Source organism: Cuculus canorus, chromosome 23 (assembly GCF_017976375.1).
Source record: "Cuculus canorus isolate bCucCan1 chromosome 23, bCucCan1.pri, whole genome shotgun sequence".
NCBI classification, from domain to species: Eukaryota; Metazoa; Chordata; class Aves; order Cuculiformes; family Cuculidae; genus Cuculus; species Cuculus canorus.
Window position 1 is genome coordinate 2396351 of NC_071423.1, and position 24418 is coordinate 2420768.

Consider the following 24418-nt stretch of genomic DNA (forward strand, 5'->3'; position numbering starts at 1 on the left):
CCGCGAGATGCAAGTGCTCTGCCTGTAAATGCTGATATAAGGGAAACGCACGGCTCGCAGCGAGCGCTCGATGCCGTTCCCATTGGCGTGGGATAGATCATGATTAACAGTCTCTCCTTCGTGATATTGCTGGCCCCAACCAGTGATCTTGGGAAAAATTCAAAGTCTGGCTTATCAGCAAAAAAATAAGCTAGTTAAACTTAAAACAGCAAGACTCAGCTCAGGCTAGAGGATGATTTATTAAGAATCATGGACTTTGGAGATGGAGAAAGGGAAAGGAAGCCACAAACCCCACATACAGCCTGTAAAAGTTCCAGTTTATAATCTAACACGAGTGACTGTACAGCTCAGGCTGAGGAATCATCTGGGATTCATCACAAGGTAGAGACAAGCAGCTGCAATGAGTTCACAGACGAGAACGGTGCTCCTATGGGCGCGATGCACAATCCAGCTCCTCCTGAGCTGCTCCTGTGTCCTCCCCAGGTGCCCTCACCTCTTGCACTTCCCAGGTTTGGGGATCCAAGAGGGACATGACAAATCCATGGAGGTGCTCACTCGTGTTGGGCACAGCCTGGCACTAATAGGAGTTGACAGCATCCTCCTTTTGAGTTGCAAGGAGCTGCAGTGCCCCTTTTGGGCAGCATCCAGCTGTTCCCGTTGTTGGTGACAGGTTTAGAGGGGAAACCGTATGAGGAGCAGCTGAAGTCCCTTGGTCTGTTCAGCCTGGAGAAGAAGAGAATGAGGAGAGACCTCATCGTGCTCTGCACCTTCCTCACAAGGGGAGGAGGAGCAGGCGCTGAAGGGAATGGCAGGAAGATGTGCCAGGGAAGGGTTAGGTTGGACATTAGGAGAAGGTTCTTCCCCCAGAGGGTGGTGGAACACTGGAGCAGCCCCCAGGGGAGGAGTCGCGGCATCAAGCCTGACAATATTCCAGAAGCCTTTGGTCATTGCCCTCAGCCTCACGGTGGGAATGTTGGGGTTGTCCTGGGCAGGGACAGGAGTTGGACTTGATGGACCTTGTGGGTCCTTCCATCCCGGGACAGTCTATGGTTCCCTCTTAACCAGGAAGAAATATTTCCTTTCAGTATCTAATAAGAGTAGTAATTAGTAATCTGATTTGTTACAGGTAGATGTCTCTACTACAAATACGTATCTGGACAGAAAATCTCACCTAAACCACAGCAAATGACCTCCAACAATACTTTACTCAGGACGGTTTGTTTACAAGAGCAAAATGAAGTGCCAGAACTAAAGTGAGAAGAGGATATCAGGAACAAAGTGTTGTTTTTGCAAAGCCCTTTGATTTGGAAGAAACTTTGGAACCCGTTACGTCCCAACCCCTTGATGCACACCCACAGAAACCACCATGTTACTAATGACCACTAAAACTTGAGGACCCAAAGCACCCAGACTGACTCCTCCCTATTTCCAAAGGGTTTTGTTCATTCATAAAAGACAAAAATATGCCCCGCCAGCCTGACCCCATCAGCTGGGCTGAAAATCATTCAGGAAACAGAGTGGCCAGGCTGAATTTCTTAGGGCCGTATCATTCTCGTTAAGGCCGTACAATTAAGTGCAGTCCCTGGAAAGAGGCGAAAACATGAGATTCCCTCAAGGGCAAAATCAAAGCTTGGCTTTCAGATGGGTCCCGATGGGACAGGTAAAATGCATTAAATCAGACAGAAATTAATATAGGAGCACCGATGGGGGCAACCTTCCCAACGCCAAAAGGTGTTTTGCTGTAAAGCAGATTACAGGGATACAGGAGCAGTTACATAGGGATGGGAATGAGCGTGGTAGGGCTGTTGAAGGCTCGGCTTCCATTGCCACTAGGGCCAAAGCCTGGGAGAACAGCTGAGCACGGCTGCTGGCATTTAATACCCAACATCTGTAGACCACCATCACGGGATGGAGGAAAATGTGGGTGGCAGTGGGTCCCAGTGAGAAACCTCCCAGGTGTTGCTCTGGGAGGCAGCTGCTCTTTTCAAGGGCTCCTGGGACTTGCTGGACCATAATTTGGCAGCGAAGTGCCCATCTGGAGAGGGGGTTACCTGTGAGCAGCCTAACCGGTGCTCTTCGCAAAGCCCTGACAGAAGATATTGCTCTGCTTATTGGAGACATCCTGTCTGTGGGATACCCCAAACTTGAAGTCAACGGGGATGGGGAGCATCTGCCCAGCAGGAAGAGGGGGAGAGGATCATAGACTCATAGAATCATAGAATCATAGAACAGTTCGGGTTGGAAGGGACCTTAAAGACCATCCAGTTCCAACCCCTCTGCCATGGGCAGGGACATCCCACTAAAGCAGGCTGCCCAAGGCCCATCCAATCTGGCCTTGAAGGTTGAAGGACGGGGGGGCAGTGTCCCAGAAAGCAAAATCCTTCCTCCTCACCAGATTTTAGATTGGATATTATGAAAAATTTCTTTACTGACAGAGTGGTGAAGCCCCGGCAGAGGCTGCTCAGGGCAGTGGTGGGGTGACGACCCCAGGAGGGGTTCAGACAATGTGTAGACGTGGCACTTCAGGACATGGTTTAGCAGGCACGGTTGTGTTGGGCTGACGGTTGGACTGGATGACTTAGAGGTCTTTTCCAACCTTAACGATTCTATGATTCTATGATCCGCTGCCTTTTGAGCTGTGAATGCCAGCAGAGACACAGTTTGCTCTCTGCTTCCCAGAAGAGCAGTGACAGCCCGGAATCTTGTCTTCCTCGTGTTTGACATGGAGCTGGCACTGGGGGAACCAGACGGGGTGGGCAGATAAGGGTTGAGAGCTGTCATCTCTGGTCAGGAAGGCAGAGCATCACAGATGAGCGGGAAAGGCTCGGGGACATTAAGGGCATAGGATTAACTCCTCTTTCCTCCTTCCAGTGTCTTACGGAAGAGTGAGGGCATCTTATCGCTGCCTCGTGCCTCGATTTCCCCATCTCTGAGAAATGGATGGAGCAAATCCTTCTGCTAAGGGGCTTCTGATGTTTATCCCCAAACCCACAACCTGTGAGAATACGCGGATAACCCAGTGTCAGCGCCCTTGGTGTGTAGGGAGGGCAAAACCCAGGGGAAGAGCCCTCTGCTCCCCGGGACCCCATGCAATGCCCCTTCCTATGATGGGAGCCCTGTGCAGGGTGGGTGAGAGCAGTGAAAGGTTTATTCTCTGCAGCAGAGGCGGCAAAGCCTCCCCTCGAGGGTTATTCCCCTCCTGCCCCCTGACCGCTCCCTTAGCGCGAGGCTGTGTTTGTGCATTCTTGTTTTATAGGGAGGGAAAAGCCAGCAAATATAAATTAAGTGAGCAGGGAAGCTAATGAGCTGCTCTCAGGCCTCGCTGCCCGTAAAATGGAGCTGCAAAAGGCAAGGTTGGCCTGGGGCGAGGGATCGGTGCCTGCACGGCTCCTGTAGCGTGAGGGTCTGCTAACCAGGGCACCACCCTGAGCTCACGGGACGTCAGACCCCACGCGCAGAGCATTTCTACACCCAAAATAGAGTCAAGGGGATCCTATTTGGGGCTGGTTGGATGCTTTCAGGCTCTGGGTCTGTATTGCACCCACCCTCCATCCCAGCCATGATCTCAGGTGGCAGAACTTCGGTGGGGAGGACAGTCTATCCCGGCACATGTGTGCAAACGAAGCAAGAATTAAAGCTTTGAAGTACTGCTCGTTGCAGCAGCTGCGGAGGGAGCAGCCCGACAGCGAGCCTACGCTTCCCATTCCCTGCTCCAGGTCAGCCTACACAGGACACCGGAGGAGACGGCTTCCTCCAGGCTTTGAATTTCTACAGCTGGGAATCAGCAAAATCTTGAAGCACCGCAAACGCCCGACATCAGCAAGATCTTTGCTCCCTTGAAGTTGTAGCCAGGCTGGAGGAGCGCAAAAGGGTCAAAGCATCCTTCTCGCTGGCTTTCTGCTGGGCTAACTCCAGTTATTTCCATAGAGCGCTTACACAACGCTGGCTGGGGGTTGCACATTCAGCTGTTTGAGCCCAGAGCATCAGGATGGAGTCTCCCAGGACCTGTCCCCAGAAGCAGCAAGGTCCAAGCTGGGAAGTTGAGACACTTTCCCCCTGTGTCCCCAGCACGTTCCCCCATTCATCCTGAATTTCCGCTCCCAGCCCCTCCAACCCAGTCAAACGTTTTCAGCTAAAACACCCAAACTGCACAAAATGAGCTGTTTTACACAAATTTCAAGCCAGCTGTGTGGAAAGCAGCCTGGCACCGCAGTGACAGACACACCGCACCCCCCAGATCCTCTCTGAACACAGGTGGTGCGATGCAATTGTGCCACAGCAATCTTTCCAGGGCTTTGGAAAGAGCACTGGGTGCAATGAGCTGTGCTCGTTCTCAGCTTCACAATTTGCTCGGCTTCCATTTTCGGGTCCTTTGCCTTCAAACACCAAAGCTCTGCTCTTCCCAGCAACTGAGCACTGACAGTTTTTATCACATTAATAGGCACCGATGGCGTTTTGCTTCCAAGACACTCCGGCTCCTAAGACAAACGTCGCGAGTCGACCCCCAGCCGGCTGCCAGCCTGACTGACCGTTTCATTTCCCGATCAGCCCCACATGGAACTTCACTTCATGTGAAGTGGATCCACTTCCTTCTCCCTGGAGGAAGAGATAAACAGCACGAAGGCAGCGACCAAAAGGCACACGGCCAAACTGAGCCCAACCCCAGCAGAGCTCATGCTGCATCCCAGGACCCCCTTTGGACACTTGGGTCCTCATCTACCCTAAAGAGAGCCGCTTGCATCGCTCTGATCCAGCACTCCAGTGTAGACAAGTAAATACATGACTAAAGCTAAGTAAACCTGCTGAACAGGAGTTTAGCAAGTGCAGACCTCAAAACAGCCTTTCTTTTTGCCTCGTCCTGTTTTCACACTGTTTGGAGGATGTTGGCAAAAGTTCTCACCATGCCTAAGAGCCGGACGAAGGTTTTCTGGGACTTTCCTAAGAGGAAGCTGAGAACAGGCTCCGCTCCCCGTCACCACATACTTCAACTCAAGTGGTTCGCACGAGAAATCACTTACACCTAAAAGTAATGTTCCAACACCGGCCTGGTGACCCTGAGCCACAAATCCAGCTGAGGACATCGCCCACCACTCTTGGAGAGACCCAGATCTGAAGATCGGCATTGCAATGAGAAATGGAAACCCACTATATATTGATTCCTGCTGATCTCAGGTGACTTCTTCTCTTCTTGTTCTTATCAGGTCATAGAATCATAGAATCACCAGGTTCGAAAAGGCCTCTGAGATGGAGTCCAACCATAGCCATCTGCCACTAAAGCATATCCTTAAGTACCTCAGGTCAGGAAACTCAAGCTGAGTCTTGATAAACTAAAACCAGCTTCCCTGGGTTTAATTCTTACGACCCAAAATATGTTCCCTCCTTAGAGCCAGGCCTCTTCCATCCCCAAATGGGATTTGGAATCCCTCCTCAATGCCGATATTTGCTTTTTGTGGTGGCTGTCTGACGGACGCATCCTGGCTTGGATCACCAAGAGTGTGGCCAGCAGGAGCAGGGAAGTGATTGTGCCCCTATAATTGGCATTGGTGAGGCTGCACCTCGAATCCTGGGTTCAAGAAGGACCTTGAGGGGCTGGAGCGCGTCCAGAGAAGGAAATGGAGCTGGGGAAGGGGCTGGAGAACAAGGGTTATGAGAGCAGCTGAGGGTCCTGGGGCTGTTTAACCTGGAGAAGAGGAGGCTGAGGGGAGACCTCATCACTGTCTACAATTGCCTGAAAGGAGGTTGTAGCGAGGTGGGTGTTGGTTTCTTCTCCCAAGTAACAAGTGATAGGATGAGAGGGAATGGCCTCAAGTTACACCAGGGGAGGTTTAGGTTCGCTATTAGGAAAAAATTCTTCCCTGAAAGGGTTCTCAGGCCCTGCAGAGGCTGCCCAGGGAGGTGGGCGAGTTCCCATTCCTGGAGGCGTTCAAAAGACAGGTGGGTGAGGTGCTTGGGGATGGTTTAGTAGTGGACAGGTACGGTTGGACTCAATGATCTCAAGGGTCTTTTCCAACCAATCGATTCTATGATTCTCTTCATCTCCCACCCATTACCCAGACCCCAAATCTCTTCCTCCAGCACATCCAAACCCATGCCGGTAGGAAGCGTGAGGCCTCGGCACTGCCAGCCCCAGGGGCTCCATGCTGGGAGGTGAGGGCACAGGCATCGGTCCCTGCATCCTGTGCGGAGCTGACATCAGTTCCTCTCGGTTTTATTGACGCATTCCCAATTCTGGCCTGATTTTTTAATTGCCTCGTAATTCCTGCAGCACTTGGAGCTTTTATAAGCCTCTTGCTTTCCCCAAGGTCAAGAATGAGTGCCCCCAGCTCCCCCGTTTTCTTAATCACCAAATAGCGAGTGAGCAGTAAAAGAGGAACGCGGATGCCGTTTCCCTGCTCCGATGGGGCACACGCGCCGTGCACGGCACTGAGGTTTAAAGGAGAAAAAATTCCTCCTGATTTAAGTAGCTTCGTGGCCTTTCTTGTCCTCCTCCATCTCTTGGTGCCAGGAGATACCCAGAACGGTGGAGATGATGTTGGAAAATGAGAGACATCCTTCAGGCTCAGGGTTCCTGCTTCGGGGAGGTTTTTAAACACGTTTTTGTCAGCCAATTTGGAAATATCTTACAAGAGTCGGTAGTGCTAAGAGGTGAGGGTAAACCGGAGCAGCTGACCAGGAGGAGCGGGCCTGGTGGACAGCCCGTGGGTGGTAGGGAGCAGGTGGGGTTTGGCTTTGCTTTATGGCAATTAGGAACAGATCAAAGCTATACAAGACTCTGTTAAGCGGGTTTGACTCACAGCCAAGTGGAGTTTTCTAGAGAAGGTTTCTCATTAAAACATCCACCATGCAACAATGTGGGTCCAAGCACAGCCCGTGCTGATGGAGAAGAGACTTCTTACAAGGGCCTGTAGTGACAGGATGAGTGGGAACGGCTTTACATTGGAATGGAGGAATTTAGATTAGACATTGGGAAGAAATTCTTCACAATGAGGGTGGGGAGGCCCTGGCCCAGGTTGCCCAGAGAAGCTCTGGCTGCCCCATCCCTGGAGGGGTTCAAGGCCAGGTTGGATGGGGCTGTGAGCAGCCAGATCCCGTGGGAGGTGTCCCTGCCCATGGCCAGGGGTAAGAACTGGATAGGCTCTGAGGTCCCTTCCAACCCAAACCATTCCATGATTCTATGATTTACCGATTCAGAGTAGATCGCCGCTTACAAACTCTCACCTTTTACATTTAGTTGAAAGAATCAGCATGGAAATGGAAAGAAAAAAAAGTCCCTCCAGACGAAAGCAAGTCTTGATTCGATAAGAAACCCTTCAAGATTTTTTTTACTGGCTGAGAAAAATCAACAGGATTATTTGGACTGAGCCACAAGCACTTTTGAAATAATTAAGCTTTTAGGAACTGCCTGCAAACCACAAAACCCATTATCCACACAGGTCAGGCTTCGTATACCTGATTCTATTATCTCATGCTGGTGTTGACCACATTGCACACAAAGAAGCAAAAGTCTGTGCTCTGTTTCCCCGCCAAGACAGAGAGATGATATTCCCCTCTCCAAACAACCAGGAGAGTCCATCCCCCAGGGCTGGAGCCACCCCCTGCTCAGGGCAGAGAAATTCCTCTGCCGCAGACACCAAGCAGGCAGCAACCCCAGGGCTTGCATTTGCCAACAGGAGATTAATATAATATCATACGATACACTATAATGCACTATAATAACATGTTACTGGGTGACTTGGTCCTGTTTGGGTTGGCTGGGCGATGCAGAGCTCGCACATCTGCCAGGATCGCCCGGCTCACAGCGTGGTCACGCTCTGCAGCCCTGGGACAACCCGTGTCCTCCCTGCAGAGCACTCGTGGTGGGTGAAACCATAAGTTTCCTGTGAGAGGCAGAAGGTATCTTAGCAGATGGATTTTGCAAAGCAACTCCTTGGAGGTGACACATATTGCATCCTCCACCCGAGGCTGTACAGAACGGGTCCCATAAACAAGACATGAGCGGGTTTTTGGAGGCACATAGAGAAGAACCCAAAGTGACAGCGTTTGGAGAGAAGTACACATCAGATTATTATCTGGTGTGAGCTCAGCAGGGCGCAAGTGGCTCTGAGGATACCTCTGGGAGGGTCAGCAGCCAACGTGTGAGCCTGCGCCGTGACAGACACTGATTAATGTGAAGTCCACAGAGCAAATGGGTCCAAACAGGCAAAGGTTGTCCTGGCTGCGGCATTCTTGCTCCCTGACATGTCACTGCCTCCTGCTTTGAGCTCCTGGTCTTTTTTCATTTGGGGGTGTGCCACCAAGGCTGCAGAAACCTTCCCTGTACCAAAGGCGAGTGGTGGTCAATGGTCATGGTCGCCTGCACCAGCCCAACTCCACCACCTGGATGGGAGCTGGTGGGGGGACAGGCAATGCAACAACCCTTGGAAACATCCACTAAAGAGAGACAAGTCCTTCTGACCTTCAGTCAAACCAGTTACTCAGACTGGGATAAAGGCTGGCCATGCGAATCCTCTGCTGGGGCACCGGAGCTGCTGCCAAAGGCTGGTTGTGTTTGTTCAGGTGAGAACAATTTTCCTTCGCTTGTGCTCTGGACAGACCCAACCTGGAGGTCTCCAAGTCCGCCTGCCAACACCACCATGAAGGCGGGATGGGGGCCGTATCGGTTTCCTGTTGAGCTGTCAGCTGGCCCTGGGGGCCGCTGCTTCAGCAGAACTCCGATGGAACGAGCATCCTCAGCCTTGAAATCACACAGCCTCCAGGGCATCGTTAGAGCCCCCTCCCTACAACCCACCTTCGGGTGCTCCCACCCCATCAGTGCGGTACCCGAGGCCAGGAGGATGGGCAGCAGGGGCTCAGCCACAGGGGAGGAGATGTCAGGGAGACGGCACATGCACAAACACACGCAGGGAGGGAGTAATTTGGAGGCTTGGGCCTTTTTTGATGAGTCAAGAATGCTCTTCCCGTGAGAAAGTCAGACTGGAGTTTCCAATAAGCCCAGTTCAACTCAGAAATACCTCTTTATCCCTCAGCAAGCCTTCAGGAAAGGGACTCGGCTTCTCCTGACCTCTGCTTTCCCTGGGTACCAGAATGAACAGAAATAGCACGGGAGACAGGGACTGAAGCAGAGAGGTCCTGAACGACCACCTCTGTGTCCCAGGAGAGGAGGCAGGGAGCTGCTTTCCTGCACACAGCGATTTCCATCGTCCCTTTACACGCTTTCCAGGAGCACCTTGGGCTGAGGGCGCTACAGACCGTGTGCCTCATCTCAGGGCTGCACCCCAAGAGCTGCTTTTATAGCCTCCCTCCTGCATCCTCCCCAAAGCAAAGGCACAGACAGACAGGACTGCTCACAAAACTCAGCCTGCATGAGCTTCGAGCGCCTCCAGAGCCTCTCCAGGAGAGGAGAGAGCCATAATGGACCCCAAGCACACATATTACTTGGGTTTGGGGTAACACCAACTTCTTTCTGCTGTTCTACAATGCTGCACACGGACACCCTTCCAACAGTGCTGAGAAATTCAAAGATATCAAAGAGTTGCCCAGAGCAGCGGTGGCTGCCCCATCCCTGGAGGGGTTCCAGGCCAGGTTGGATGGGGCTTGGAGCCCCTGATCCAGTGGGAGGTGTCCCTTCCCATGGCAGGGGGTGGGACTGGATGGGTTTTAAGGCCCCTTCCAACCCAAACTATTCCATGATTCTATGGTGATTCTAGCTCCAAGCCTCACTGAGAAGCTCAGAGCCATCCAAGAGTGAATTGAACTGCAGCAGGAACAGGAGCAAAAAAATGAAATTAAGAAGAAATATCCTTCACCATTTTTCAGGCAATCGCTGATGCTGAGAGACAAATCATGATTTGTGGATGCCTAGAGATGGAGAAGTGGAGGCCATCTGAAAAGGGAGTGAATAAATAAGGCTTTGTATGAGGTCTAGAGAGATAACTTGAAGGGAGAGCGAGCTAGACAGTGTTTTTCCAGCTGAATAGAGTTTTGCCAGACAGCGTTTTGCAGGCATGCTTCAATTCGATGAAAACACCTATTCAGGATTATGAAAGTATTGCATTTCTGGAGGGTCGGTGCCGTGTGCCCTTATTCCTCTCTCATATTCTGTCTTACTTGTAAAGACAAAAGGAAATATTTCTTCCTGCAAATATTTCTTCGTAAGAATTTAAAGATGAGCCCCAAATGGGATGGAAAACCCTTATCTCTTCAAAGCCCTCTGCTTTCTGCTGGCAGGTAGCCCTCAGGGGAGACTGAAGGATCCTGGTGCACCAGCTCCGAGACTCTCCTGCCTCAGTTTCTCCATGCACAAAGCAAGGATGAGGCTACACATTGGGAAGGGGCAAACTCACTTCTGCGATGGGCTATTCCCTTCTCGATGGCCACCGAGACCCAGACAGAGCCTCAGGCTGCTCGTTCCCAGCTGTGGGAACAGCGTCGAGAAGCTAGACGGAGCAGAGAGGGTCGGCGGGCTTCTCCTTGGCGCTCGCAGCCAGGCTCTTCCTCCTCACCAGACGTCTTGGCTGACGGCTCACTGCTTCGTTGGCGGGAGAAACGCCGGCGATGTCTCCTGGCACGCGCTGGTGGTGGTGATGGAGGGTGAGACACACGGTGATCGAAGGGGACTCGGGTCAAGCCAGCAGCTCAGCCTCCCCAAAGCGCATCCCAGCCCATGCCGCTGCTTCTGCCGACAGCTTTATTGCTGCTGCGGGCTGGGAGAGGGCTGTGGGCAACTGGCCCTGCACCGTCCCTGCTCCGACAGGGAGAAAGGGTTTGGAGACCTGGGGGAGAAACCCCTTGGAGAGCAGCTCTGGAGTCGGCCACCCTCTGGGAATTCTCTGCTTGGCACCACAGAGGAAGGCGGGTGGGAAAAGCTCCTCTGAGGAGCTTTTGCTTACAGGAAAGAAATCAAACCAGCAGAGGTTTGCTAAGGCTGCCTGTCGGCTGCTCTCCGCCATTCCTGCACATTGCCTCCTCGCCCTGATCCACACCGGGGTCTCCCCGTTGCCCCCACAGACCAGCACTGGCCCAAAGGCAGGCGTTGATAGCCCCAAGTGACTGGGGGGCCATTAAACCCCCCCGGCCCCGCTCCCTTCTTCCCCCCAGACCTTGCTCCTCCGGGGATTTTAGCCACACAAAATGCACATTTTCATATTTAAAAGGTAAATACAGCATTACACAGAGGAAAAGGCCTGAGTGGATGGGGAGAACCATCACCCTTGACTGAGCTTAGTCAAAGCCCTGAAGTTTTTCCCTTCCTTTTCTCTCTGCACTGCCTATAGCAACTCTGCAGCTTCCTCCCTCGCTCCTTCATCCTCTCCCTCCTTCATCCTCTCCCGCTCCTTCATCCTCTCCCCGTCTCCTGGTGTTACTCAAGGGGATAAGGAGAACGCACTTTGCACCTCGTTTACCTCATTTATTTACCAAAAACCATCCTGATCCCAGAGATGCAGACACTTGGTACCTTCTACAGACACTAATATCTGCCCAGGGATGCAGACACTTCATGTCTTCTATCAACATCCCGACCTCTGCCCAGGGACGCAGACACTGAGTCGTAAGAAAATGATGGGCTTGGTAGTTAATTGACCCAAGACTGAAAGTGTGGGATGAAAGAAGTGAAGGGATATCAGATTAAGAGAATTTGTGATCGTTTCAGGATTACCTGAAGGACAGCCTTCTCCTAAATAAGGCTGTGGAAAGGAAATAAGCAATTTTGCGTTAGAGTTGTGTAACCTCATGAATGAATGCATTGAGGTAGGTGTACGGATTGTATTAGCTAGGTGGGGTTTTGAACATCGGTTTTGTATCAATAGGCCTTTGGGGTCTGCAGTTGGTGTGCTGGTTTTGTGGAAGATCTTCCACCCTACACAGAATAAAAGCAATGTCTCCTTTCTAAATAAACTACTTTATTTCATAGAATCATAGAATATTGGGTTGGAAGGGACCTCAAAGCCCATCCAGTTCTAACCACCTGCAATGGGCAGGGTCACCTCCCACCGGATCAGGTTGGTCCAAGGCCCATCCAACCTGGCCTTGAACACCTCCAGGGATGGGGCAGCCTCAGCTTCCCTGGGTCAGTGTCTCACCACTCTCATGGAGAAGAAATTCTTCCTTATGTCCAGTCTAAATCTGTCCCTCTCCAGTTTATACCCGTTCCCCCTTGTCCTATCACCACAAGCTTTTGTGAACAGTCTCTCTCCAGCTTTTCTGTAGCCCCTTCAGGTACTGGAAGGTCGCTACAAGATCTCCTCGGAGCCTTCTCTTCTCCAGGCTGAACAAGGGAGTTTCTTTTTCTGATTTTTAGGGAGCTTCTTTTTTTGATTGATTCCAGGTAACACTAGTACCCATCACACTCTGTGCCACGACTACAGTGGAGCATTCCGGACCATCACCTCACAGAAGACACATGAAGCAACACAGGGAAACATCTCACAGAAAGGAAGAGCAAGGGCTGAGATGGAAACAACTGCATTGATGCGTCACCAGGAGATGGGATGGGGCTGGCAGGTCTCTGCAGCCCTGCACGCATCCCACCCACACACCGGCATCTCCCACCGTGAGGAGGTCAGGCATGGAAATAGCTCCTGGAGATGAAAATATCTGGCTGTGCTGGCGGCCCAGGTAGCTGCTGGGTGCGATGAGAGCTGAGGCTGGGGAAGTTTATAAGGTGGGTTGTGGAAAACTGGCCGGCAGCTCCGCAGACAAAGCCTGCCTCCATCCAAACCAAACAGCGCCCGCTCCAAGCACCAGGATGTGGTGCTGAGGGGCTCCCAGCACCACCCAGGCACGGTGGATGAGAGGGGGACACTGCAAAGGGAGCTGGATATCACTCCATCCCATAACTTTCGCTTCTCTGGCTGCTTGTGGGCTCAACAGGAGTCCAGTGGGACATTTCATTTGCACTGTGTTGTGGTTTGAGTTAAAGTAGGATCAGTTTCTGACTCTTAACTCAGTCGTTCTAAGTAACTTCATTCTCTGCAAACTGTTTTTAGGACAGTGTTCTTCTCTCAAAGTGATAACACAGGGCTTTGGTATGCAAAGAGGCCAAAGCTTATATTTATCCCTGTAGTAACCAAGACCATCCTCAAGCCGGTGGAAAAAGGTCCCACTTGCGAGGAGGGACGGATAGGGCTGGTGACCCCAAACTGACCAACGGAGGATTCCATCCCATACACATCACACTCAGTATAAAAACTGAGAGGCCATGAGGGTCAGCGCTTTCTGTGATGGCCAACATCTAGTGAGGACCTCGTCAGTCTGTTTGATCCTAGGTCCATATGTTCCTGAGCCCAGCTCCCTCCCTCCATTCCCTCGTGTCTGCTCTGCAGCATTTGTGGTGATGTAGAGTCATCAAGGGGTGGGGACACAATCTCATATATTTGTATATATTTTATTACTTTCTAATGATTTTCATCATTATTATTATAATTTCCTTAAAGCTGTAGTTTTAGTTTCCAACCTGCTAGTCTTTTGCCTCTCATTTCCCTCTTCCCTTTCCCTGGGGGTGGAGGGAAAGGGATTTGGGAGCCCAAGTGCTTAGGGATATGATTTAGTAGTGGACAGGTATGGTTTGGCTGGACGATGTCAAAGGTCTTTTCCAACCTAGTGATTCTACGAACTGATCAATTTTAGCTGCTGAAAATTAGCGGGGTTGGGGCTAAACCGTGGCACACTCTCAGCAACAAACCACAAGCCCAGAGCACTTGTGCCCTTTTACCCCATAAAAAGGCACAAATGAACCACTTTTAGGAAAACGTGTTAATAAATCCATACCCAACACCAGGACCTCTGTGCAGACCCTGACTGCTGCCCATGATCCCATGATCCATGACCTCATCTTCCCACCCTCCCTCCATCCCTGGAGGTGTTTAAAAGACAAGTAGATGAAGTTCTCAGGGATCTGGTTTAGTAGTGGACAGGTATGGTTGGACTTGATGATCTCAAAGGTCTTTTCCAACCTAGCAATTCCATGATTCTCTGTTCCTGTGCACAATGCCCTCGCAGTGCCCGACGCAGTCGGTCCTGATAAATGCCACTGGCCAGACGTGACCTAGGTGTGGAGCGCGGTGGTGGGCGAGGGCTGAGGGCCAGCCGCCTCTTATGAGATCCGCTGCTGTTCTCCACGAAGAATAGTCCCTTGTCCTGCGCCGACGGCTCTCCCTCAATCGAGGGGCTGGGGGCAGCGGGGCAGCGTGGTGTCACGGACAAAATGTATTAGTTTGGAGATCCAGAGACAAAAGAGCTGTCAAACGGGGTCAGACAGAGCCGTTCCAGTTCTTGGCCAGTCCTCAGCAGTACCGGAGTGGTGGCTTCACGCCACGGTGCTGCCACTCCAAAAGGCAAAGGGCTGCCGCCCCCTCCCAGTGAAGCGTAGAGAAGAGGAGGGTGAGGGGAGACCTCATCACTGCCTACAACTGCCTGAAAAGAGGATGTAGAGAGGTGGGTGCTGGGCTCTCCTCTCAAGTGCCAGGTGATAGGATGAGAGGAAATGGCTTCAAGTTGCGCCAGGGCAGGTTCAGATTGGATATTAGGAAAAATTTCTTCCCTGAAAGGGTTCTCAGGCACCGGCAGAGGCTGCCCAGGGAGGTGGTGGAGTCTCTGTCCCTGGAGGCGTTTAAAAGACAGGTGGATGAGGTGCTCAGAGATCTGGTTTAGCACTGGACAGGTACCGTTGGAGCTGATGATCTCAAAGGTCTTTTCCAACCAAACGATTCTATGATTCTATGAAGCGTTGTTTATTCAGCACCGAGGGACACATCACAAGAATGGCACACGGGGGGACAGTGCAAAGGGGATGTCTGGGGGGTCTCACACATATCTGCCTTTCCTCGGCTGCGCAGGGAGGAGTTTGGATCAAAACGAGCCCTCCTGCCCCATGGCAGTGTCTCACGCTAAGCAGGGCAGGCACCAGGCAGGCATGTGCTTCACGCTGTGGCAAGCGTTTATTTTTCCAGCTAAAATAATTTAATTTAGTGGGAATTTTTCCTCTTCTCAACCTGCTTTCTCCTGTAAGCAGCCCATCCCCAGGAATGGCTCGTCAGCTGGATGGGAACCAAGCTGGATGGTACGTCAAGTCAGAAGGCACATAAAAAGCCAGGTTATGTCATTTATTTTCCAACCAGGCGTAGCTGGGGGGGTGCTTATTTTTTTCTCAGCACCAGAAACATAAGGCCCAAAATGTCATTGCTAATGGAATTTACTATTTACTATGTCAGAGCAGATTCAGGAGAGGGGACACACGCTGTGCTATGAGCTATGCTGTGTAGGTGTGCATGTGTTTGGTGCGATCCTGCAAAGCCCCCGGTCTGTAGATGGAAAAATTGATTCTGCTGCCACACTGCACACATGCACCAGAATAATCAGAGAGTTATCGAATGGTTTGGGTTGGAAGGAACCTCGAAGACACACAGTTCAACCCCCTGCCATGGGCACGACACCTCCCACTTGATCAGGCTGCTCAAAGCCCCATCCAACCTGGCCTTAAACACATCCAGGGCACAGCTTCCCTGGACAGCCTGAGCCTCTCCACTCTCATCGTGAAGAATTGCCTCCTAATGCCCAATCTAAATCTTCCCCCTTCCAATTTTAAGCCATTCACCCTTGTCCTGTCACTCTGTGTCCTTGTAAAAAGTCCCTCCCCAGTTTCCTGGAGCCCCTTTCAGCACTGGAAGCTGCTTTAAGGGCTCCTCGGAGCCTTCTCTTCTCCAGGCTGAACAACCCCAACTCTTTCAGCCTGTCCTGGTACAGGAGGTTCTCCAGCCCTCGGATCATCTCCGTGCCCTCCTCTGGACTCGCTCCAACAGCTCCATGTCCTTCCTGTGCTGAGGACTCCAGAACTGGACACAGGGCTCCAGGTTTGGTCTCCCCAGAGCAGAACAGAGGGGTAGAATCCCCTTCCTCACCACTGCTGGTCCCACTGCTCTGGGTGCAGCCCAGGACACGGTTGGTTTCTGGACTGCAAGCTCACATTGATGGCTTAATAAGATGTAATGGGTTTATTTTAGCAGAGCTCACCCAGCTACTGAAGTTCTAAGCACTGATAAAGCTTCATCCATGTCAGCTCACCGCTCTTAAGAGCAGAACAGACAGCATGGCCAAGGTGGAACAAGATGCACCAAACAATGTAAGAAATAAGCAGGTCCACAGCTAGGACAAAACCCACTTACCTGGTAGGGTGTCAGCAAACCCCTCTCCTGGTGACGGTCCTTGCACATCGAAGGCAAGCACTGGCCAGGAACCTCATGAGATGTGGAAGGCTTGGATCCATGAGCTGAGACGTCCACTTGTGGTTGTGGTAACATCTCCTGAGCCGCAGAAGTTAATGAGCCTGTAGGGAAAAAAAATATCTTGCAATTTTTTTCTACCGAGGCTGCCAGCTGTCCATTATGTTTAATAGGACAGTTATCGTACGTTAAATACTGGCATGATTAAAAACATATTTATAAAGGATTAGCAGCTCTGTAACGGCTACACGTCTGTTCTGAGGCTGTTAAATCTCCCAGAATGTGTTTCTAATCATCTATACAATAACCGTCTTAATAAATCAGAATTAGAGGCACATTTGAGTGAGCGTGGATTCCACATTGCACCTGGTGAGGTTTTGTAGAGGGGAAGTGGGAGAACAAAACCCAAGAGGCGTAAGAGGTTTGAAGGAAAACCAACTGCTGTTTCTGGAAATCCAGCAGTGCATGAACATGGAGAGCACTTGATGGAGACACATGGATCATAACTGCAAGTTCCAGCTCCCTGGATCACTGCTGGACATAGGTTTGTGGGACTAAGGTGAGGAGAACCGCCTGCACATACAACCACGCTGTTGTGTTTCCACCTGCTAAAACCCAAATGCCTCCAAGAGAGAAACCTCTCCAGGGCAGGAGAGACTCTCCAGCTTGGAATTGAAGCCTGAAAGCATCCGGGACAGACTGAGGCTGCTCCACGATTTTCTTTGCACTTCCATTCAGTGAGTTTGTTGAAATCCATCGGTGCATGAACATGGAGAGCACTTGACGGAGACACTCAGATCATAACTGCAAGTGCAGCTCCTTGGCTCACCGCTGGACCAAGGGTGGGTTTGTGGGACCAAGGTGAGGAGAGCACCTGCACACCCAACCATGCCGCCTCGCCGCTACATTTCCCACCTGCTAGAAAACCCAAGCGCTGCTAGGAGAGAAACCCCTTCTCAGTGCCCCAGGGCAGGAGAAACTCTTTGGTTTGGAGCAAGACAGCACTCAGGACAGACTGGGGCTGCTCCAGTTTTCCTTGAGCTTCCATTTGGTGCGTTTCTCGCCCAGCATCACCAGCTGCCATTCCAGCCGTGCGCCTGGGGATGGATTTGGGGCAGCCGTACCCCGCTGTTAGCAAAACGCCCAGGCGCGGCGAAGGCATTTAGCAAAAATAAACGCCGAGGACGAGTTTGAAATGTTTATTTTCCAACTCCGGGCCATTCATCCAGTGACACCGCTCTGTTCCAGCCAGTCTCCCTCTGTTTATATCAGATGATTAATGAGATACAGATTGTCTTTAGCCTTGATGGATGTTGCAGTCACCAGGGAGAAGTACGAATTTGGGCTTTTTCCTCCCACCTCTGTCTGCAGCCACCACGCCATCCCGATTGGCCTGCAGGACAGATTTGCATCCCTTTTCATGCAATCAAAACTAAGATTCTATTACTTTCTCTTTTTTACAGCCTGTCCATTTGCCTTCTGCACTCAGCCCCCTTCTAGCTGGAACCTCTGATGACCCAGGAACATGGTTTGAGCTGCGATCAGCTCAGAGAAAGAGACAGATCAAACAACAAATAAAAGAGGGAGTCAGAGAAGTAAAGGCAAAAGGCAGCCTGGGTTCAGCCTGCCCAAAGCTCACTACTGAACCGGAGCAGAGGGATCTGCAGGACGCACGCAGCGAGCGTGGCAACCACCAGACACTGCAACCACTGTCACAATAACTCAGCCTAAACCCAGTGTGATGCACGGATGCCGTTCCTAGAGGACACAGTGCTGTCCCTGCTCCAGAAAATGCTACTTACAACTTCAGCATCACCCGTGTACTTTTTTCCTGCTGGGCTACTGACCTGTTCAACCGACACCATTCCGATGCGGCACCCATTGGTCCACCTCCCACTTTCATTCAAAGTCAAGCAGCTCAGCTTTTCCCCCTTCAAGGAACTCCTATCAAACACTCCCGGGAGTTTAATTCTAACCTGTGCGCACAACGGAGAGGGACCAGCAAGCTAGGGCTGAAACCAGAGGCGCAGGGGCTAAACCACATGCATAATGGCTAATTAACCCCACTAATCAAACACCGCCAGGTAATCACGCTGCGTAGAGACAAGGAAGCTTTAAGAAAGCACAGAACATAAATTAATGAGTCCAATTAATAATAATAATAGACTTTGCAATGGCTAAATGGGGCTGGATGGAAACCAGCTTGAATGCATCACCGCACCAATGCTTCCGCATCATCCCAGAGCACGGCTCGGGGCAGGAGCCGTTGACACATCTCTCCAGCACTCAAAGCTTAAATTGAAAAGCTGCCATTAACATTAAAAAGAAAAAAAAATAGCTTTTTTAAAACTCCATACGTTTCTATTCCCACTCCCCCTTCTTTTCCTTCTGATTCACCCTTCTGATATTTTACTTGGACTCCAACCCTAATGCATTCGTCCTTCTTAGCACATTTTTGGGCTGCTTCCACCATTGTTCTTGGAAACCTTTCTTTTTTTTTTTAAGTAAAGGACATATATTTAGCTATACAACCTGGTCACTCATGTTAAAAATCCTACCTTGGGTTGGGAAGAGCTTATAGAAAAGGGAATGGGTCCACAGCTGCTGCCAGAGAGGAACATGGCAAGAGGTTTGTGCCACAAGGCTATGAGCGTGTGCGAGGTGTGCACGTGTGTGTGTGTGCAAAGGTGTGCGGCAGCTGGGCCACGGGTGATGCCGGTGCGCCACGAGTGGTGCTGGAGGGTTGGTGGCTGCAGATGTCCCCATGTCCTCCCCAAAAGCCGCTGTCAGGGCTGAGAGAGGAGCTTCAATCACCGCAGCTCCTTCTCATCCCTATGCACTTCGCTCCAGCCCGGCTCAGGTGGACATGAGCGTTTCCTTTAATCGGGCAACACCTCCAAATATATTTGCAGCCAGGGTCTTGCAATGGTTAAGAGTTGCCCTACCCATGGTCATGGTCCCCAGCTGGAAGGGGCTCAGGCCATCCCAGTTGTTACGGATCCCACACTTTGCCAACGGAGGGGGTGGGTTTGGACGGGCTGGTTTTAATAACTCATGAGCGCTCAGCCCGCACCCAAACATCTCATTTTGAAAAGGCAGGTTGGAGTCCAAGAAGCACTCGCAGGCTTTTCATAAACACACTTTAATAATCTTCATCAAGAATTTTAATACAGAGCGAGCTGCCTGCCAGGAACTGCATTTACACTGTCAGCTGCCGAGAGGAACAGCCCTGCACCACTGCTCAATACCAGAAACACCCTCACTCCCTCCCGCTGAGCTTTTCCTCTCTTCCCTTTTGTATGAAACACGGTGTTTCGGATATCAGAAGGCTTAATAACTGCGGTGAGGAGCCAGGGAGCTCCCAGTAGCATCCCCTAGCTGGGGTGCAGCCCCTTCGCCTTGGCCTGCCACGTGCCTACCACCATCCCACTCCCATCTCCTGCCCAGCAGGACCTCAGCAGGACTCGTGCTTCATCTCTTTTTTTGGTGTTTAAAGGCTTCAGGCAGCATCTTTCCTTCTCTCCTGATACCCTGCTGAATGATAGATTCATGGAATCATTAAGGTTGGGACAGACCTCTAAGCTCATCCAGTCTAACCATCAGCCCAACCCCACCGTGTCTGCTAAACCATGTCCCAAAGTGCCACAGCTACACCTTTGTCCAACACCTTCAGGGATGGAGGCTCCAACACTGCCCTGGATTGGTGCTTCACTACTCTTTCAGTGAAGAAATTTTTCCTAATATCCAATCTAAACCTCCACTGCTGCAATGTGAGGCCATTCCCTCTCATCCCATCACCTGTTACTCAGGAGAAGAGACCAACACCCGTCTTGCTACAATCTCCTTTCAGGAGCTTTAAAGAGCAATAAGGTCTCCCCTCAGCCTCCTTTTCTCCAGGCTAAACAGCCCCAGGTCCCTCAGCTGCTCTCATAACCCCTGTTCTCCAGCCCCTTCCCCAGCTCCGTTCTCTTCTCTGGATGCGCTTCAGCCTCTCGATGTCCTTCTTGGAGTGAGGGGTGCAAAACTGAACCCAGGATTTGAGGTGTGGCTTCACCAGCGCCCAGTCCAAGAGGATGATCCCTTCCTTGCTCCCGCTGGCCATCCCATGGCTGGATCGTACCCAAACCATTGCTGCTGCAGGTTCTGCACAGGGTGGTGGCTGGAGACATGCTGTGCTTTCAGATTAAGGGAGTAACGGGGCCGGGGGGGAGCTACGGATACGGTTACCAAAGCTTTCCTTTCACAGCAGAGCTTAACGGGATCAGAAAACATTTCCCTGCTGGCTGTGGTATCAAACAATTACAGGGATTAGGCGAGGGCTTTGCCATCCTCTGGCACATCAGGTTTTAGTTTCTGCCAGAGGCAAAATACCCAATTTGATGTACTTCAAACCCAAAGGGCTGCTTATGGTGGGAATCGTATTTTACAGCCTTTTTCCCAACAGCTGAAAACACTCTATCTGTAATCACCCTCCAGATGCTGCTCCAAGACACATCCGTGCCCGGCTGAGCCAGATCTTCCCAGGCGTGGGGGGATGTCACCCTTCTGTGTCCCCATACCACTGTCCCAACACGAAGTGCCACCTTGCAGGGAAGGGCTCAGACTGGAGCAGGGAATGAGGAATACCTCGGGGTAACTTCAGCGTCAGCATCTCAGCATCTCCTTCCACCCAGTTCTTATCAAGTCTTATATCTCTTGGGGGAAAGAGCCGGGGTGGGGGGCATTTTGAACACCAGTTCTTGGCAGGTCAGACAGTTGGAATGTTTAGAAGTCTGTTCCCAAGTGACTGACATAAAGAAAGAATATAAAGAACCCCCATCCCAGTGAAATAAAATGATGAGATTAGAAATACCCCTACCAGGTGGCCTCTCTGAACCTCACTTAGAGGAGGTGGGGAATGCCAGTTTTCCACCAGGACTGGCACCACCACCTCCACCACCTTCCCTGTCCTTGTGAAGTTCTTACCTTATTTATTTACTTGAGAGCAGAAAATCTGAGGAAGCCGCCCGGCAAAAATACCAACTTTCTGCCAAGCGTTTTGAAGTTCCAGCACAAATTGCCTTTCACAGGCAGGGGAGTGGGATGGAGAGGTAGAAGGAAGGTCATTTCTTCTTGAGAAAACCCCCAAAAGGCTTTGGAGAGCCAGAGGGGTCTTTTCATCGTGTGGGCAGGGGAAAAGTGCTGGATGGGTTCAGGGAAGTGGTTGTGGGAAGCCCTTGCATGGTTATAGCATCTGTTAGTGCCAGGGCAATACAGGCTGCAAGATACCTTAAAATCAGTAAGAACTTAGAAGATGCTATCCCCAAAAACCCCTCCAGAGCAGACAGAAGCCTCCCATAGACTCCAAGCGATGCAGCGTGCCTCAATGTACAGATATGCATTACTGTCATTAATGCTCTTTTTCAGCTCTTTAAGATATCTGCAAAACTGCTTCACCTCCTCCAGCGCTCGCTCCCATCCCTGCCTGAGGGATGCTGTGATCTGTGGGCAGCGTCTGTCCATCTGCACAGTGCCTCACAGAATCATGGAATGGTTTGGGTTGGAAGGGACCTCAAAGCCCATCCAGTCCCACCCCCTGCCATGGGCAGGGACACCTCTCACCCGATCAGGGGCTCCAAGCCCCATCCAACCTGGCCTGGAACCCTTCCAGGGATGGGGCAGCCACCACTGCTCTGGGCAACCTGGGCCAGGGCCTCCCCACCCTCACAGCAAAACATTTCTTCCCAAGATCTCATCTCAATTTTCCCTTTTTCAGCTTAAAGCCATTCCTTCTGTCCCTGCACTCCCTGACCAAGAGCCCCTCCCCAGCTTTCTTGGAGCCCCTTTCAGGACTGGAAGGTCGCTATAAGGTCTCCCTGCAGCCTTCTCTTCTCCAGGCTGAACAGCCCCAACTCTCTCCGCCTGTCCTCATAGCAGAGGTTCTCCAGCCCTCAGATCATCTCTGTCGCCTCCTCTGGACCTGTTCCATCAGATCCACCTCCTTCCTATGCTGGGGATTCCAGGACTGGACACAGGACTCCAGGTGGGTTCTCATGAGAGAAGAGTAGAGGGGAAGAATGCCCTCCCTCGCCTGCTGGCCACGCTTCTTGTGATGCAGCGTGGGACGCGGTTGGCCTTTTCCAGGTGCACCCTTGCAGTGGCTTCTCATCAGGAGCATCCGAAAAGAAAATCAAGTCCTGCAGCAACACATGAGCCACATTCATGCACTGAGTGGCCATGGAGAAAATCCAGGTATGCTGGTGCCTCCCGTCAAGCTCGAAACAGCCATTGCTCCCCGGGGTCTCAGCTTTCCACCAGCCGGTGGAGCAAGATGTTGTACCTTGTTTATGTTTCTATGGTATTACCCTGCCTGCTGGCTCCCATCCTGCAGCCCCCACCGGCTAAATCTCCGCGAGGTTAATTTCGAACATGAAAAACGGCCTCCCAAGAGCAACTGCGGTTGATTTAAAATAATAAAAATGGAAATCTCAGATTTGATGACTAATCCCGGGGGACCAGCTTAAATTAGTGCGAACCAATCGGCCGCAAAAGACCAGAGGAAAATTCCTGCTGGACTTCTCTCCTCAGTCCACTCCCTGGCTTCATTTTCCATCTCCAGATCCTTCCAGCCTGCAAACATATACAGTGTTGCCTCGGCAACTCAGAGACGAGATATACGTACATGAGAAAATGAGACAATCTCTTTCCTCGGTGATTGCCTGAAAGGTGGAAAATGAAAACTTATTCTTGTCTTAAAGCTCATACCAGACACACTTCCACCCCAACCTGCTCCTAAACGTGCTACCTCCAGCTCCCACAGGAACACAAATAACCATCCTCTTGCAGGTGCTGCTCCCCAGACCTACCTGCTCTCTCATCTTAGGACCTGAGGGAGTGGCAGGAAGATGCACCAGGGGAGGGTTAGGTTGGACATTAGGAGAAGGTTCTTCCCCCAGAGGGTGGTGGAGCTCTGGAACAGCTCCCAGGGAAGCAGTCACAGAGCTAAGTCTGACAGCATTCCAGAAGCCACAGACCCACTGTGTGAATGTTGGGGTTGTCCCGTGCAGGGACAGGAGTTGGACTTGATGATCCTTGTGGGTCCCTTCCAACTCAGGACATTCTATGATTCTATGATCAAGGAAAGCTGCTCAGGACATGCAGACTCATCAAAACGCACGCTTTGCCTAAAAGTGGTTTCTCTCTTGCACACATAAACTGGGTTATTCCTCCATCTTCCAGGAGCTCGGGTTCATTTGTGAACCCTAGTTTAGAAGTAAGCATGCCTCCAGTCCAGTCTGGACCAGATGGACCCCACTCAGCAGGGCTATTGTAGGCACCATTTGTCAGTGCTCCATTGGTGCTACACTTGGTCTTCAAAAAGTCTCTGCATCTCAGGGCTCGTATGAAAAATAAGCATGACGTACACTGGGAGTATAAAGCAGAGTATCAATGCCATATCCCGAGCCATCCTGTCCTCACATAATCCTGTTCCAAGTTCCCGCTGCTCTGTGCATCACAGAATCAGAGAATGGTTTGAGTTGGAAGGGACATTAAAGCCCATTCAGTTCACACCCCTGCCATAGGCAGGGACACCTCCCGCTGGATCAGGTTGCTCCAAGCATCCAATCTGTCCCTGAACACCTCCAGAGGCATCCACAATTTCTCTGGGCAACCTGGGTCAGGGCCTCCCCACCCGCATCGTGAAGAATTTCTTCCTAATGTCCAGTAATCGCGCTTTGCAGCCCACAGTCCCCTTGGAAGGACAGCATGGCCAGCCAGGATGAGGCTGTTCTGCAATAACACAGGAGTACAGGGATCACCGAATAATTAAGGTTGGAAAAGACCTCTAAGATCATCAACCTCAATGCCACCGTGCCTACTAAATGTACGTACAGACTCCCTCTGGGCTGCTGCAGCCATCACCACCAGCCCCACCTGCCCGTGCAGCCCCTCTTTGGTGCAGCACCCACCCTCTCCTCGACGATTCCTCCCTAGCTTTGTGCCGAATGAATCCCGACACTGGAATTTTCCTCTGCATTAGCAGCATTTTTTCCTCTCCAACTCCATCCCCTAAGGGACCCGCCTGACCTGCAAGCAATTAGAAGACTGGGACTCATGAACTCCCCGCGACGTCTTGGCTGCAAAAGGACATGATGAAAAGACCCATTCGCCCCACTGCACCTCGGCACCAGACTCCACTTCCCTAGGAGCTTTGTTGTGAA

At 51.4% G+C, this 24418-nt stretch overlaps 1 protein-coding gene across 3 annotated transcripts in view; it reads right to left on the bottom strand.

Moving 5' to 3' along the window:
* Positions 1-273: 273 nt before the first annotated feature.
* SNX19 (sorting nexin 19) overlaps positions 274-24418 on the bottom strand; it is a 138518-nt gene continuing 114373 nt past the window's right edge. Inside the window, exons 13-14 of one of the 3 annotated variants that reach the window (XR_008453427.1) lie at positions 16161-16321; positions 274-723 (exon numbers count right to left, since the gene is read on the bottom strand). The gene's annotated coding sequence lies outside the window, so the exon portion shown is untranslated. Of the gene's footprint in view, positions 724-10343; positions 10572-14277; positions 14413-16160; positions 16322-24418 lie in introns of those variants that run through there. The other 2 variants (XR_008453425.1, XR_008453426.1) reach the window with 2 other exon arrangements.